Source organism: Lampris incognitus, chromosome 2 (assembly GCF_029633865.1).
Source record: "Lampris incognitus isolate fLamInc1 chromosome 2, fLamInc1.hap2, whole genome shotgun sequence".
NCBI lineage: Eukaryota > Metazoa > Chordata > Actinopteri > Lampriformes > Lampridae > Lampris > Lampris incognitus.
Window position 1 is genome coordinate 33766236 of NC_079212.1, and position 15754 is coordinate 33781989.

The following is a 15754-nucleotide window of genomic DNA, read 5'->3' on the forward strand; positions in this document are numbered from 1 at the left end:
GCTGCCTCCCCGGCAGTCCCCGATCTGTTCCTCATACTCCAACTTTCTGGAGGAGATGAGGAAAATTTTTGACCACCTGGTTCGAGGTAAACAGGCCGCCAAGAGAATGCTTTCCGTTCATCAGGGCTGTCGCTCGGTGGCTGAATTAGCAGTTCAGTTCCACTGCCTTGCAGCTGAGAGTGGCTGGAATGAGGAGACGCTCCAGGAAACTTTCCATGACACCATAAAGGACGAGTTGGCATCTTGGGAAGAGCCTGACGGAGTCGATCGGCTTATTGACCTAGCTATCAGGGTGGACAACCGTCGGAGGGAGAGAACAGGTAAGATATCCTCTGCTAACACCCTACCTCGTTCTTCTCCACCGTCTGTCTCTTCCAGAGTCCGAGCCTATGCAGTTAGGCAGAGCCAAACTCACCCCTGAGGAAAGGAAACACCGGTTAAGCACCCAAAGCTATCTGTATTGTGGTCAGACTGGCCATTTCCTCTCCACTTGTGCCTTACGCCCAGTAAAAAAAAAAAAAAGGGGGGGGGGGGCTCAACAATAGTGGGAGAGATATTGTTGGGTCAGACCTCGGATTCCTCTCCCCCAACAATGCCACCCTCTCTTGGCTGAATCAGAAGCTCCCACTACCTGCTTTTGTTGACTCAGGGGCTGATGAGAGTTTTTTGGACTGTAATGTTGTGACCCAATTGGCACTGGAGACCATTCCACAGGAAAGACCCCTCACTGCCAGAGCCCTCGACGGACAACTCCTTGCCCGTGTAACCGAGGGGACAGAGCCAGCCAGCCTTCGTGTCTCTGGTAATCATCGGAAGATGATTAGTTTCCCTGTCTTTGACTGCCCTGGTTCTCCTCTTGTCGTCAGTCATCCCTGGTTGGTTCTCCATAGCCCTTACATAGACTGGGATGCTGGAAAGGTAATATCTTGGAGTTTAAACTTGACCTCCGGAATGCTTGCCACCTTGTCTGCATCAGAGAGGGGGATGAGTGGAAGACAGCCTTTAAGACACCTCTGGGCCCTTTCGAATATCTGGTCATGCCATTCGGTCTTACTAACGCCCCCGCTGTCTTCCAGGCTTTGGTGAATGATGTGCTGAGAGACATGACCATCGCTTCGTCTTTGTTTATTTAGATGATATCCTCATCTACTCCCTCGACACTCACCAGCTGCAAGTTCGCCAGGTACTCCAACGGTTGTTGGAGAACAAACTGTATGCCAAAGCAGAGAAGTGCGAATTTCACTCTGCAACCATCTCTTTCCTAGGCTACATCATTTCAGAGGGCCACTTACAGATGGACCCGGCAAAGGTCACTGAGTGGCCAACCCCTACCAGCCTGAAGCAGCTGCAGCGATTTTTGGGATTTGCCAACTTTTATAGGCATTTTATCCGCAACTACAGTCGCCTGGCAGCGGCTCTCACTTCGACCTCCGTTCCGTTGGACCCCTGAGGCGGAGACCGCATTCCAGGAACTCAAAAGGCGCTTCACAATGGCTCCTGTTCTGATTCAATCAGACCCAGAGGCTCAGTTCATCGTTGAGGTGGATGCATCGGATACTGGGGTTGGTGCTGTACGCTCTACACTGGATCTTAAACGGCATCCCTGTGCCTTTTCCTGTCAGCTCTCACCAGCAGAGAGAAACTACGACATTGGCAACCGGGAACTTCTGGCGCTGAAACTAGCCCTGGAAGAGTGGCGCCACTGGCTGGAGGGCGCCAAACACCCCTTCATCGTTTAGACCGATCACAAAAATCTAGAGTACAGCCAAGAGGTTGAACTCCCATCAAGCCAGGTGGGCCCTGTTTTTTTGGCAGGTTCAACTTTACTTTAACCTATCGTCCCGGCTCTAGGAACATCAAACCTGATGCGCTCTCTCGTCAATTCACCACGGAGACCAGCTCAGAACCAGATGCCATCCTGCGTCATTGCTGCCGTTACCTGGGAAACTGACTCCCATGTCTGCCAGGCCCAACAACATCAGGCCGACCCAGGTAACGGTCCACCTAACCGCCTGTTTGTCCTGAACTGTCCGCTCTGAGGTTCTCCAGTGGGGGCACTCGACCAGACTTTCCTGTCAATCGGACACTTGCCTTCCTTCGTCGATGCTTCTGGGGGCCCACCATGGAGCAAGACACCAGGGAATTTGTCGCTGCCTGCTCGGTCTGCGCCCAAAACAAGACTTCTACCAGGCCAATCTCCGGGTTACTTCTTCCAGTGCCTAGCCGTCCCTGGTCCCACATGGCCTTGGACGTCATTACTGGACCTCCTCCTTCCAGCAGTAATAGTTATTTTCACAATCATTGACCAATTTTCCAAATCTGCTCGTTTCATTCCCCTACCCAGACTCCCGTCTTCGAGGGAGACTGCAGATCTCCTAGTTAATCAGGTGTTCCGGTTACATGGCATACCCTATATAGTGTCCGACCGAGGACCCCAGTTCATTTCCCAGGTTTGGAAATCTTTCTGTTCTGCTCTTGGTGCCACTGTCAGTCTCTCGTCTGGTTTTCATCCCCAGACCGAGCGGGCAAACCAGGAGCTGGAGGCGGCATTACGGTGTATGGTTTCTGCTAACCCATCCCACTGGAGTTCAGAGTTGCCATGGGTGGAGTATGCCCACAATTGCCTCATCAGGAATGTCACCCTTTGAATGCTGCCTTGGCTATCAACCTCCATTATTCCCGGACCAGGAAGAGGTTACAGTTCCCTCTGTTCAGGACCACTTGTGCCGTTGCACCTGGAAAAGAGCCCATGCAGCTCTCCTGAGATCCTCCACCAGAGCCCAAACTCAGGCCAACCGTCACCGTATTCCAGCCCCTACATAAACCCCCTGGGCAGAAGGTATGGCTCTCATCCTGGGACATCCCACAGAGTGGAGTCCCGTAAGCTTTCCCCACGATTTCTAGGACCATTTGAGATACACTGTCATTAATCCCTCTGCAGTCCAGTTGAAACTCCCTGCTTCCCTTCACATCCATCCACCTTTCACGTGTCTCAGTATCAAACCTGTTTGCTCCAGTCCCTTGTACCCCCCCGCAGCAGCTCCCCCTCCATCCCGGATTATTGATGACCATCCTGCTTACACTGTCTGGCGGCTGTGTGCAGAAGGGGTCAAGGATTGCAATATCTGGTGGATTGGGAAGGAAATGGCCCTGAGGAGTGCTGTTGGGTGCCACATCCTGGATGCTTCCCTTGTCCAAGAGTTTCACGCCCAGCACACTGGCAAGCCTAGTCGGGCGCCACCTGGCGCCCGTAGGGGGGGGCTGGTACTGTTACATCTGTCCCTCCTTCCAAAGGCTGCTTAACCTGAGCCACTCCCCGAGTATCAGTGTGTCTGTCTCTCTCTCTCTGTGTTTGTGTGAGTGGAGACAGGTGAGCAGAGCCTCAACAGCTGCAACCCATTCCATGATCAAGCCAACCTGCTATAAAAGACCAGCACTGCCACTTCCACCCTGCCCTCTGATCAGTTTGTGTTGCATCCAGCCCTTGCTCGATGTTTTTTTTTGTCTTTTTGCTGCAGTCATCCTGTTCTTCAGATCGCTGCTCTCCCCGGTCCTGCTTCCCCAGCCCAATTCCTTCCACTGTGTTGTCGCCTTAGCTGGCCCCTTGTAATAAACTCCGAAGTCAGTTGGAAGCAAGTTTTGTGTCTGCACCTGTGTCCCATAACAACTAGAGGAAGTTATTCCACTTCTAAAACATCCAGACCACGTTGGATTTGTAAAGGGGAGGAGCTCAGCTGATAATTTACAGACTCTTGCATCTGATGTGGAAATCGAGAAGACCCAGTGGTTGCCTTCTCTCTAGATGCAGAAGAGGCATTTGATAAGGTGGGGTTTTTGTTTTCTATTCTAGAGAGATATGGGTTTGGACCATTGTTCCTACAATGGGTTCAACTAATGTATACAGATCCGATGGCCACTGTTCTCACCAATGGTATCATGCCACCCTCTTTTAAGCTAAGCCGCGGCACTAGGCAGGGCTCGCCTCACATTTTTGCTCTTTCTCAAACCATTAGCACTGGCCTTACGCGTGAATAAGAATATAGTGGGAATACAAGCGGGTTGGGAAGAACAAACTTTCTTTATATGCTGACGACATCCTAGTGGTATCCTGAAATGGCTGCATCAGAAATTAATTTAGTAATAGACTCTTTCTCTGAGATATCGGGATATACAATCAATTGGAAAAAATCAGAAGCCATGCCACTATCCAAATTATGTCCACCGGTCATTAGAGAAAAATGGCAGTTCAGATGGATGCCGTCCGGCCTAACACATCTGGGGATTAAACTAATACCGGGTCTGAATAAGATGATGGAATCGAATATAGCTCCTATCATTCAAAACATTCAATCTCTGTTGCACAATTGGACTAAGATGAATATATCACTGTTCGGTAGAATAAAGCTGGTGAACATAATTATAGCGCCTAAAATACAATATATTCTATACATGCTACCCTTATTATTCCCGCACTTGTTAAAACAGTACAGCACAGTAATTGAGCACTTTATCTGGATGGGAAAAAAAGCCCTTATTTAACCGTACTAAGTTATACACAGCTTAAGAACCGGGGGGGGGGGGGGGGCTGTCACTCTCAAAGATTGACTGGTACCATTATGCCTTCTTTCTCTCCCAACTTCCTAAAATGAATGTTCCTCCAGACCAGGCTCCTGCTTTGGTAAGGATAGAAGAACTAGTATATCCTTCCTCCCTGGAGGCATCTCTGACACAAATGGGAAGAGCAATACCATTCAGGAACCAAGTTATCTTTTGCTTGGGAATCTTAGAGAGTGGCACATATTATGAAATCCAATACATACCTCACACCTGAAGCATCCATATGGTACAATAAGAAGCTTCTCATAGGCAAGAAAACATTCATGTGGGAAAGATGGAATAGGTATACATCTCCTTGGAGATCTGTTTGGGAAAGACTGAATGAAATCCTTTGAGGAAGTGAAGACGGAATATAATCTAGACCAGTGGTTCTCAACCTTTTTGGGGTCCTGGACCCCCTGCGTATTTTTGATCTACCCTGAGGACCCCTCCACCTGATCTTGGGGGAGGGGGGTTGCAATTTGATAGAAACAGAAACTGCGTTTTAAATTGCATTATAGCATTCACTCTTTGGGGCAAAAATAAGAGCTTTCAGTTGTAACTTAGATATAGTTAACAAAACAGAATTCTTATGCAGTAACTTTCAGATATATGTAACAATTTTTATGCAGTAACTTTTAATGCAAACGGGAGCGAGATCTCTTATTAAAATACAATAAATTACACTTGTGAAACAGATGTAATTAGAGAAAAAAGTCCTGTTTCCCTTTATAGTTTAGGTAGATATAGGTCTCGGTCACATTTGAGTAAAATAATCCTACCGGATTATTAGTGTTTCTCAACCGGGGGTCCGCGGACCCCCGGTTGAGAAACACTGATCTAGACAAATCAGACTTTTGGAAATTTTTGCAAATTAGGCATTGTATATTGGGCCAGGTAAAATCTGAATTGAATCCACAAACTAGAATACAGGATCTATTCCATACAACATGGATGGTAAAAGGGGGGGCCTCTATTTTATGTGCACATTAGGGAAGCACACACACAACTAGAGGACCTAAAAATGTGTTGGGAAAAGGATGTTTGGGGGGGGGGGGGTTCGACAGTGCTCTGGGAGAGGATTGTTGCATCTTGGCATAAATGCTCACGTGAAGCACAGTCACAACTCATTCATTATAAGGTGATCAATAGAAGCTACTGGACCCCATGTAAACTGGCCAAACAAACTAAGGGACAATGATGGTTGCTGGAGATGTGGTAAGGAGTCTGGGACTTTAGTACATCTACTGTATTATTGTGAGATGTGGGACAACATTGTTGTTTTTCTGAACAGGATGTTGAAGTTATCACTGATTAAAACCCCAGCACTGTGTCTTTTGAGACTGTTACCAGAAAATGTCAGAATGTCTAATCGTATGAAACTATGGGTACAGCTGGCTCTGATAACTGGCTGTAGAATCAATCTGAGACACTGGAAATCCTCGGCTCCTTCAACCTACAATGAATGGATGGACACAATGTATAAGATGGCAACATATGAACGAATCACTTATAGAACGGCAGGTAGAACATGTTTAAGGAGGTCTGGGGCTTATTCTTCACAGAAATGGGATGTGGACATTGAAATAGATGATTACTCTGCATGACTTTTCATATGGACTCTATGGCTATGTGTCTTGTTTTTAATTTGTGTATGTTTACTTTTTTTGTTTTTTGTGGATTGTTTGGGTGTATGTTTAAAAACAGGAAAAGAGGAAAGTTGAGTTTGTTTGATACTTGTGTTACGATGCATTGTGTTTGTGGATGCAATTGTTGATCTGTCCAGAAAAATATCAATAAAAAAAAAAAAAGTACACTTCACCATGGTATTGCACAGTCCATCATACATTCCGTTGCACAGTTTGTGTAAAGTTAATAAATTTCCACTCATTTAAACCGTCAAGTGTCCATTCGGCTGGATGAGAATGACAGCGCAGCGCCTCGCCGCACGCCGAACATCTTACTTTAAAGACGAATTTCTCCTTAAGCCCTGTGCTAAAGTGGACGAAGTCAAGTGGCAGGGAGTACTCACAGGTGCGAGGTGGGAGAAACGCCTGACCTTGCCAAACAGATTCGCTGAGAATGCCGTTCCTACTGCAGCATGGTCCGTTCACCTCAAACACGGCAGCCGTCGTCCCATTTCCTTGTGTCTCAACCCGAACTCGCACAACTCCGTTTTGCAGCTACTAACATTTTGGTTACGTTATCACAATCAAACATTAACTTCACATCCACACTCAAACTTTCACAGTCTTCCTTAGTTAGCCACTGTGTTCTTTTTTTCGTCGTCACACAAGTCCCGCCCTGTACTTTTTTTTTTAAATAGGTTTACAGTTCTTGACAGTCACTGATTGGCTGATTAATTGTTCAGTCATTATTAGAGGCAATTTAACCCTCAACAAGTCAGTCAGTCTTATATGTGGCTCGCTACATTCTCTCCTTCCAAACCCTGCCACAACGGAGACTTCTCCACAGCACTGGGACTTAACATCAATTGTCCTTCATTTACTATTGCTTAACATTGTTATCGTTTAGCTGGTAGGAATTAAGGCAAAGCATTCACAACCAACAATGAAAAGTATACATTTTATATAACATACATCAGTGGAACAAACATTGATAATGCAAGACAAAATACAATGATACTCAGGATTATTTTGTGATATAGTCCTTGAACTTAATGGGGAATTGACCCCTTGTACTTCTCTGATGCCGACTAGGCCTTGGCATATCCTCACTATCTGCCCTGGAATTCATCTGCATCCTCAAAAAGGTGCTCCCCCTTCTGACACATCCTCTGTGAACACCTGGTTTTCACCTAGTCCTGACTGCTCACTTTGTCCCCCCTCCCTGTCAGGACTGTCACTGTGTGATGTGCTGTGGGTGGGTGTGGGGTGGGTCTGAGTGGTGCGAGGATGACTACAGGGCAAATACACTACATCATAGGTATTGGATGTGGACTGATACTGGGCCCTTTTGTGAGTATGGGGAACTGCTCTTGAGCTGGGGACTTCAAGGACACAAGGTTTCATCTGATCTCTATGTATGACTCTAGTAGGGCCACCAGACTCAGGCCTAACTGTGAACACTGGCATATCAGAATGGTTTTGAGCCACGATGAAATAAGGATCTGACTCCCGCTGATCCTGAATCTTGTTCCTGCCCCTTGGTCGATGGTTCCGCAAAAGGACTTTGTCTCCTGGTCTGATGAGAGCTCCATGTGCCTTGCGGTCATATATCCCTTTGCGCTTCTGAGAAGCCTCCTGTGATGCTGTCCTTGCCACATCAGCTGCTGCCTGTAGTCGTTGATGATGGCTTAGGACCCAGTCATCCATGTTCTCAACATCGCTAACTTCTAGGTCCTTGCCTCCTACGATGTTTCTGGGAAGACACACATCACTTCCGAAAAGTAAGCAAAATGGGGCATATCCAGTGGAGGAATGGACATGGCTATTATATGCCATGACCAACTCTGGCAGATGATCCTTCCAGTTCCTTTTTTTTCCCCCCTTTTCTTTTTTCAGTTCTTTGTCTTTTGCTAGCATGCCTTCCTTCAGAGGCTTTCCTGGTGCAATGTCCCTGCACAAGCAGGCGAGGGGCCAAGGACTACAGCTCGGAGAGTCTTTTGTACAAGGCGGAAGAAGCGTGCAGTTCTCCACAGCAGGCCCCAGGAGGGGACGGGCCAGAGGTTTCTCCACCCACGGTGATGCTCCATTAATGCAGTTTGGGAGAGCAGTAACGCCCCCCTCACGAGTGTCCCTGGATTGTGCAGAGGGGTGCCCTTGTCAGGGGATTATGGAGATCGTGGTCATAAAACTCTCAATCTTGCGCCTACAGGGGCTTTGTCGCCATATACTTCCTCAAGAATCTTAAAGACCATTTTGATGTCTGTGGTGCTATCTTCCAGCATGAGCCTTACAGTTAGCTTTGCCTCCCCCTTCAAGTGTTGTTTAACAATTTCAACGTGATCTTCTTCTGGAACCTTACAAACTTTAAAGTAGGACTTCATTGAAGCTACACACTCTTCTATGCATTGCTCTTCATTACCTTGATTCCCACTACAGTCAGAGCACTTTCTGTCTCTCTGTATATAAACTGTAGCTTGGTTTTTCTGTTTGAGGACTACAGCTTCCCTTTGGTCGCTCCTGACCTGCTCAAGGAGCACTGTATGCTCTCTCATATGAGCAGACTGTTCAGCAAACACGGCTAGAAGATCTTCAAATTGCTGGCATAACTCATCCATTCCTTCCATCATGCTTACATGAACTGAGGACTGGGGCTCTGTCACACAACTCAAGTTAATTAGGTGCTACAATGAAATTATGATGCCAAACATGTAACGGGTAAACTACCCATCTAGTGGGGTGTTTCATTTTGTGTGCTGGTATAGGCAAAAGTAAATGTTTACCCACCTCACAGCTTCCCACTCTTTTTCTCTAGCTGGCAGACAGAGTTGGTAGAATGGTAGATAGGAACTATAACAAATTTAATTAAACTTAACCCAGCAGTTAGTTTCCAGGGGAAAAAAACAAAAAAGAAACCTTCACTGTGTCTCTAAACACCTTGATACAGTATAAACTCAAATCAGATAAATCAATAAATTCACACTTTCTTTTCTCACACCGGTGGAGTTTCTTGGTAAGTTTCAAAGACAATAAAATAATCTTATTCCTATTTTCAGTAAGAAATTCCTTCCTAAACCGCTTTACTCTACTGAGAAAAAAGGTGAAGGCAGCAAAAGGCTGCGCTTCCAGAATGTAACCCTAATGCCCTGATTACCCATGAGCCCAGGGGTCTTCTGAAGCAGCACAGGTACCGGGAGGCCAGAAGGGCTGCCACTTCGGCGGTCGCGGAAGCAAAAACTCGGGTGTGGGACTTTCGGTTGACCTCAAGGATTTGAATGTTGCCTCAAAAACGGACTGCAACCTCACTCAATCTGCTCTTCCAGCATTACAACAAACATTTCACAACAGTACACTTCACCACAGTATTGCGCAGTCCATCATACATTCCGTTGCACAGTTCGTATAAAGTTAATCTACTACTACTTTCGGCTGCTCCCGTTAGGGGTCGCCACAGCGGATCATCCGTTTCCATTTCTTCCTGTCTTCTGCGTCTTCCTCTGTCACACCAGCCACCTGCATGTCTTCCCTCACCACATCCATAAACCTCCTCTTTGGCCTTCCTCTTCTCCTCTTCCCTGGCAGCTCCATATTCAGCATCCTTCTCCCAATATACTCAGCATCTCTCCTCCACACATGTCCAAGCCATCTCAATCTTGCCTCTCTTGCTTTGTCTCCAAACCGTCCAACCTGAGCGGTCCCTCTAATATAATCGTTCCTAATCCTGTCCTTCTTCGTTACTCCCAGTGAAAATCTTAGCATCTTCAACTCTGCCACCTCCAGCTCCGCCTCCTGTCTTTTCGTCAGTGCCACTGTCTCCAAACCATATAACATAGCTGGTCTCACAACCATCTTGTAAACTTTCCCTTTAACTCTTGCTGGTACCCTTCTGTCGCAAATCACTCCTGACACACTTCTCCACCCACTCCAACCTGCCTGCACTCTCTTTTTCACCTCTCTACTGCACTCCCCGTTACTTTGGACAGTTGACCCCAAGTATTTAAACTCAGATGTCTTTGTCACCTCCACTCCTTGCATCCTGACCATTCCACTGTCCTCTCTCTCATTCACGCATAGGTATTCCGTCTTGCTCCTACTGACTTTCATTCCTCTTCTCTCTAGTGCATACCTCCACCTCTCCAGGCTCTCCTCAACCTGCACCCTACTCTCACTACAGATCACAATGTCATCCGCGAACATCATCGTCCATGGAGACTCCTGCCTGATCTTGTCCGTCAACCTGTCCATCACCATTGCAAACAAGAAAGGGCTAAGAGCCGATCCTTGATGTAATCCCACCTCCACCTTGAACCCATCCGTCATTCCAACCGCACACCTCACCAGTCACACTTCCCTCATACGTATCCTGCACCACTCCTACATACTTCTCTGCAACTCCTGACTTCCTCATACAATACCACACCTCCTCTCTCGGTACTCTGTCATAAGCTTTCTCTAAATCTACAAAGACACAATGCAACTCTTTCTGGCCTTCTCTATACTTCTCAATCAACATTCTCAAAGCAAACATCGCATCTGTGGTGCTCTTTCGTGGCATGAAACCATACTGCTGCTCGCTGATCGTCACCTCTCCTCTTAACCTAGCTTCTATTACTCTTTCCCAAATCTTCATGCTGTGGCTGATCAACTTTATACCTCTGTAGTTGTTACAGTTCTGCACATCGCCCTTGTTCTTGAAAATCGGTACCAGTATGCTTCTTCTCCACTCCTCAGGCATCCTCTCACTTTCCAGGATTGTGTTAAACAATCTAGTTAGAAACTCCACTGCCATCTCTCCTAAACATCTCCATGCCTCCACAGGTATGTCATCAGGACCAACTGCCTTTCCATTCTTCATCCTCTTCATAGCTGCCCTCACTTCCTCCTTGCTAATCCGCTGAACTTCCTGATTCACTATCCCTACATCATCCAACCTTCTCTCTCTCTCATTTTCTTCATTCATCAGCCCCTCAAAGTATTCCTTCCACCTTCTTAGCACACTCTCCTCGCTTGTCAGCACATTTCCAGCTCTATCCTTGATCGCCCTAACTTGCTGCACATCCTTTGCAGCTTGGTCCCTCTGTCTAGCCAATCGGTACAAGTCCTTTTCTCCTTCCTTAGTGTCTAATCTGTCATACAACTCACCATACGCCTTTTCCTTTGCCTTTGCCACCTCTCTCTTTGCTTTACGCTGCATCTACTTGTACTCCTGTCTACTTTCTTCATCTCTCTGACTATCCCACTTCTTCTTTGCCAACCTTTTCCTCTGTATAATTTGCTGTACTTCCTCATCCCACCACCAAGTCTCCTTGTCTTCCTTCCTCTGTCCTGATGACACACCAAGTACCTTCCTAGCTGTCTCCCTCACTATTTCTGCAGTGGTTTTCCAGCCATCTGGCAACTCTTCACTACCACCCAGTGCCTGTCTTAACTCCGGCCTGAACTCCACACAACAGTCTTCCTTCTTCAACTTCCACCATTTGATCTTCGGCTGTGTCTTCACTCGCTTCCTCTTCTTGGTCTCCAAAGTCATCCTACAGACCACCATCCGATGCTGCCTGGCTACGCTCTCCCCTGTCACCACCTTGCAGTCTCCAATCCCTTTTAGATGGTGCCTTCTACATAAGATATAGTCCACCTGTGTGCACTTCCCTCCACTCTTGTACGTCACCCTGTGTTCCTCCCTCTTCTTGAAATATGTATTCACCACAGCCATTTCCATCCTTTTCGCAAAATCGACCACCATCTGTCCTTCCACATTTCTCTTCTTGACTCCATACTTTCCCATCACCTCCTCATCACCTCTGTTCCCTTCACCAACATGTCCATTGAAGTCCGCTCCAATCACCACTCTCTCCTCCTTGGGTACCCTCTCCACCATGTCGTCCAACTCATTCCAGAATTCTTCTTTTTCATCCATCTCACACCCAACTTGCGGGGCATATGCGCTGATAACATTCAGGAATAAACCTTAATTTCCAGCTTCATACTCATCACTCTGTCTGACACTCTTCACCTCCAGCACGCTCTTGACATACTCTTCCTTCAGAATTACCCCTACCCCATTTCTCCTCCCATTCACACCATGGTAGAAAAGTTTGAACCCACCTCCGATACTCCTGGCCTTACTCCCCTTCCACCTGGTCTCTTGCACACACAGTATGCCTTCCTTTCTTCTTTCCATCATGTCAGCCAGCTCTCTCCCTTTACCAGTCATAGTGCCAACATTCAAAGTTCCAACTCTCACCTCCACATGCCTACCCTTCCTCCTCTCTAGCTGCCTCTGGACATGCTTTCCTCCTCTCCTTCTCCTTCGCCCAACAGTAGCATAGTTTCCACCGACACCCTGCTGGTTAACAGTACCGGTGGCGGTCGTTGGTAACCCGGGCCTCGACCGATCCGGTATGTAAGTCTTATTTATGATCCGCATATTTGATTTGGCAAAGATTTTACGCCGGATGCCCTTCCTGACGCAACCCTCCCCATTTGTCCGGGCTTGGGACCGGCACTAAGGATGCACTGGCTTGTGCATCCTCAGTGGCTGGGTTCGTTCGTATAAAGTTAATACTGTAGCGAATTCGGGGGACAGTGCATACACAGGAACTGCCGCGACCGGGAAGCGAACCCGTGTAGCCCGCACCGCAGGAGGCATCGCTAACCGCTCGACTAAAGAGTCACACTCGCGAGCCAGCGGCCAGGGTGTCTTCTTATCCATGCACGTTACACTACCCCCCTCCTTCGGGAAGCGCGTCCCCGCGCTTAAGCATATCAGCTCCTTCACGCCTCAGGGCGCCTACGCTTCCGATGGCCTTACGGTCGCTCCATCCCACTTCTGACACCAATGTTAGCGAATTCGCTAACATTAGCCTCCTGCGGTGCGGGCGATACAGGTTCGCTTCCCGGCCGCGGCAGTTCCTGTGGTTGCGTTGTCCCCCGAATTCGCTACATTGGTGTCATAAGTGGGATGATGAGACCGTGAGGTCATCGGAAGCGCGTGCGCCCAGAGGCGTGAGGGAGCTGATATGCTGAAGCGCGGGGACGCGCTTCCCGAAAGAGGGGGGGTAGTGTAACGTGCATGGATAAGTAGACACGTTGGTCCTTGACTAATGGGTCGGACCCTTCAGTCGACTGGTTAACGTTGTCGCTTGCGGTGCAGGAGATACGGGTTCGCGTCCCGGCTGTGGCGGTTCCCGGGCTGCCCCCCGAATTCGCTACAATATATTTCCACTCATTTAAACCGTCAACAGGGTCCGTGCCGCTGGATGAAGAATGGCAGCGCCTCGCCGCACGCCGAACAATGGCCGAAAATCTTGTTTTAAATACGAATTTCTCCTTAAGCCCTGAGCTAAAGTGGACGAAGTCAAGTGGCAGGGAGTACTCACAGGTGCGAGGTGGGAGAAAGGGTAGGGAGAAACGTCCGACCTTGCCGAACAGATCCGCTGAGGACGCCGCTCTTACTGCAGCACGGTCCGTTCACCTTAAACATGGCAGCCGTCGTCCATTTCCTTGTGTCTCGACCCGAACTCGCACAAAGTTCCGTTTTGCAACTACTAACTTTTTGGTTACGTTAACACAATCAAACAGCAACTTCACATCCACACTCAACTTTCACCGTCTTCCTTAGTTAGGCGCCATGTTCTTTTTTTTCCGACGACACACAAGTCCCGCCCTCTACTTTTTTAAAAAAAAAAATAGGTTTACCGTTGTTGGCAGTCACTGATTGGCTGATGAAGTGCCCACTCATTATTAGAGGCAATTTAACCCTTTACAAGTCAGCCAGTTTCATGTGGTTGGCGACATTAGATCACATAATGCTTATAGAGCCTATGGATTTAAACAAACGGGATCCAACGTGAGCATAACACACTACCAACAAAATCAGATATAACCAGCGCAATGAGTGGGGCGTGTTATTTCTCCAAGCTAGATGCTCTATCTGGGTTTTACCAAATTGTGCTGGATGAGGAAAGTGCTAAGCTATGCACATTTAATACGCCATTCGGGAGACATTGTTTCTTACGGTTCCTGTTGGGTATCAGTTCGAAAGCCAAGTTTTCCACAGAACCGTGCAGCAAGTATTGGATGGAATAGAGGGTGTGAGCGTTTTCATTGATTATGTGGTAGTCTGGGGCAGCAAAAAAGAGGAATATGATGAGAGACCAGGGTCTTCAATCAACCACAAAGATCAGGTCTGAAATTCAATAAACATAAGTTCCAGTGTGGGGTGAGAAACATTACTGACTTGGAAGAGAGACTCTCTGATGCAGGGGTGCAGCCAGATCCGGAAAAAAACCGGGCAATTACAGAAATGCCGGTCCCAGTAGGCAAGAAAGACCTACAAAGAGCCTTAGGGTTATTCAGTTCAATTCAAAACTTTATTGCAGACTCAGGGTCCATAACAAAGACAAATAGGTAAAAGACTAACCCCAGACAATACACGGAGTAAACACAATAAAACAACATAAATGGGACAAATCAGTGTCTTATAAGAAGGCAGCTATACCAGTGGTCCCACTGCCGGCATTGGTAGCGTGTGGCACTGAATCTTATATTAGTTAAATCCTTGATGATTACATTATCAGAGTCACTGAGCCAGCAAATAAATTTATACATGAGCTTTCTTAGAAGAGCCTGAAAGGTACCGACTCCTGCAGCCACAAACATTTCACTTGCACTACACCATCTAGGTCTTTTTAGCAGTATTCTCATGGCATCAGTATAAGCCACTCGAAGCCTCTGTAAGCTTACCTTTTTTATAGTTTGACCACAGGTGTGCAGTATAGAGTGTTGTACAATATGCTCTGAACAGAGACATCTCCACACTAACTCAACACATACCAAACTTGCGTGATAGAGTGTTTTCTTGTGCATACATCATGCGGCATTGCCTATAAATATAATCGTCTGTCATTTGTTCAGTAATATAGTGGCCAAGATATTTCAACTCATTACATACCTCAAGATTATTATCAGACAATTTAAAATCAGGAAATTTTAGATGATTGACCTCTTTGGTTCTGCAGATCATGACAAAACGCTCTTACTAGCATTGTATTTGATATCATGCTCCACACCGTACACAGAACATATATCAAGGAGCTGCTGGAGACCAGCGCTACAGGGACTAAGAATGACAAGGTCATCTGCATACATAATATGGTTCACCAAGGTATTACCCATCATACACCCACTCTTACAGGCTTTCAACTGCTTGGACAAATCACCAATAAAAAGTAAACTGTAGAGAACTGGACACAGAATTCCCCCTTGTCTGACACCATTGCGAAACCCCAAATGGGGCTGAAACACTATTACCCCATTTCACTTGCATAGTCTGGAGGGCATACCAACAAGCCAGAATTCTCACAATGTATTTAGGCACCCACCTCTCTTTGACTCAATTTAACAAACAATTTTCTATGATTAACATGATCAAAAGCTTTAGAAGCATCAATAAAACACATAAGAACCGATGAGTTTTGGCCTCTACATTTGTTTACAATTTCCTTTAAGGCATATATACATAAGTCACTTGG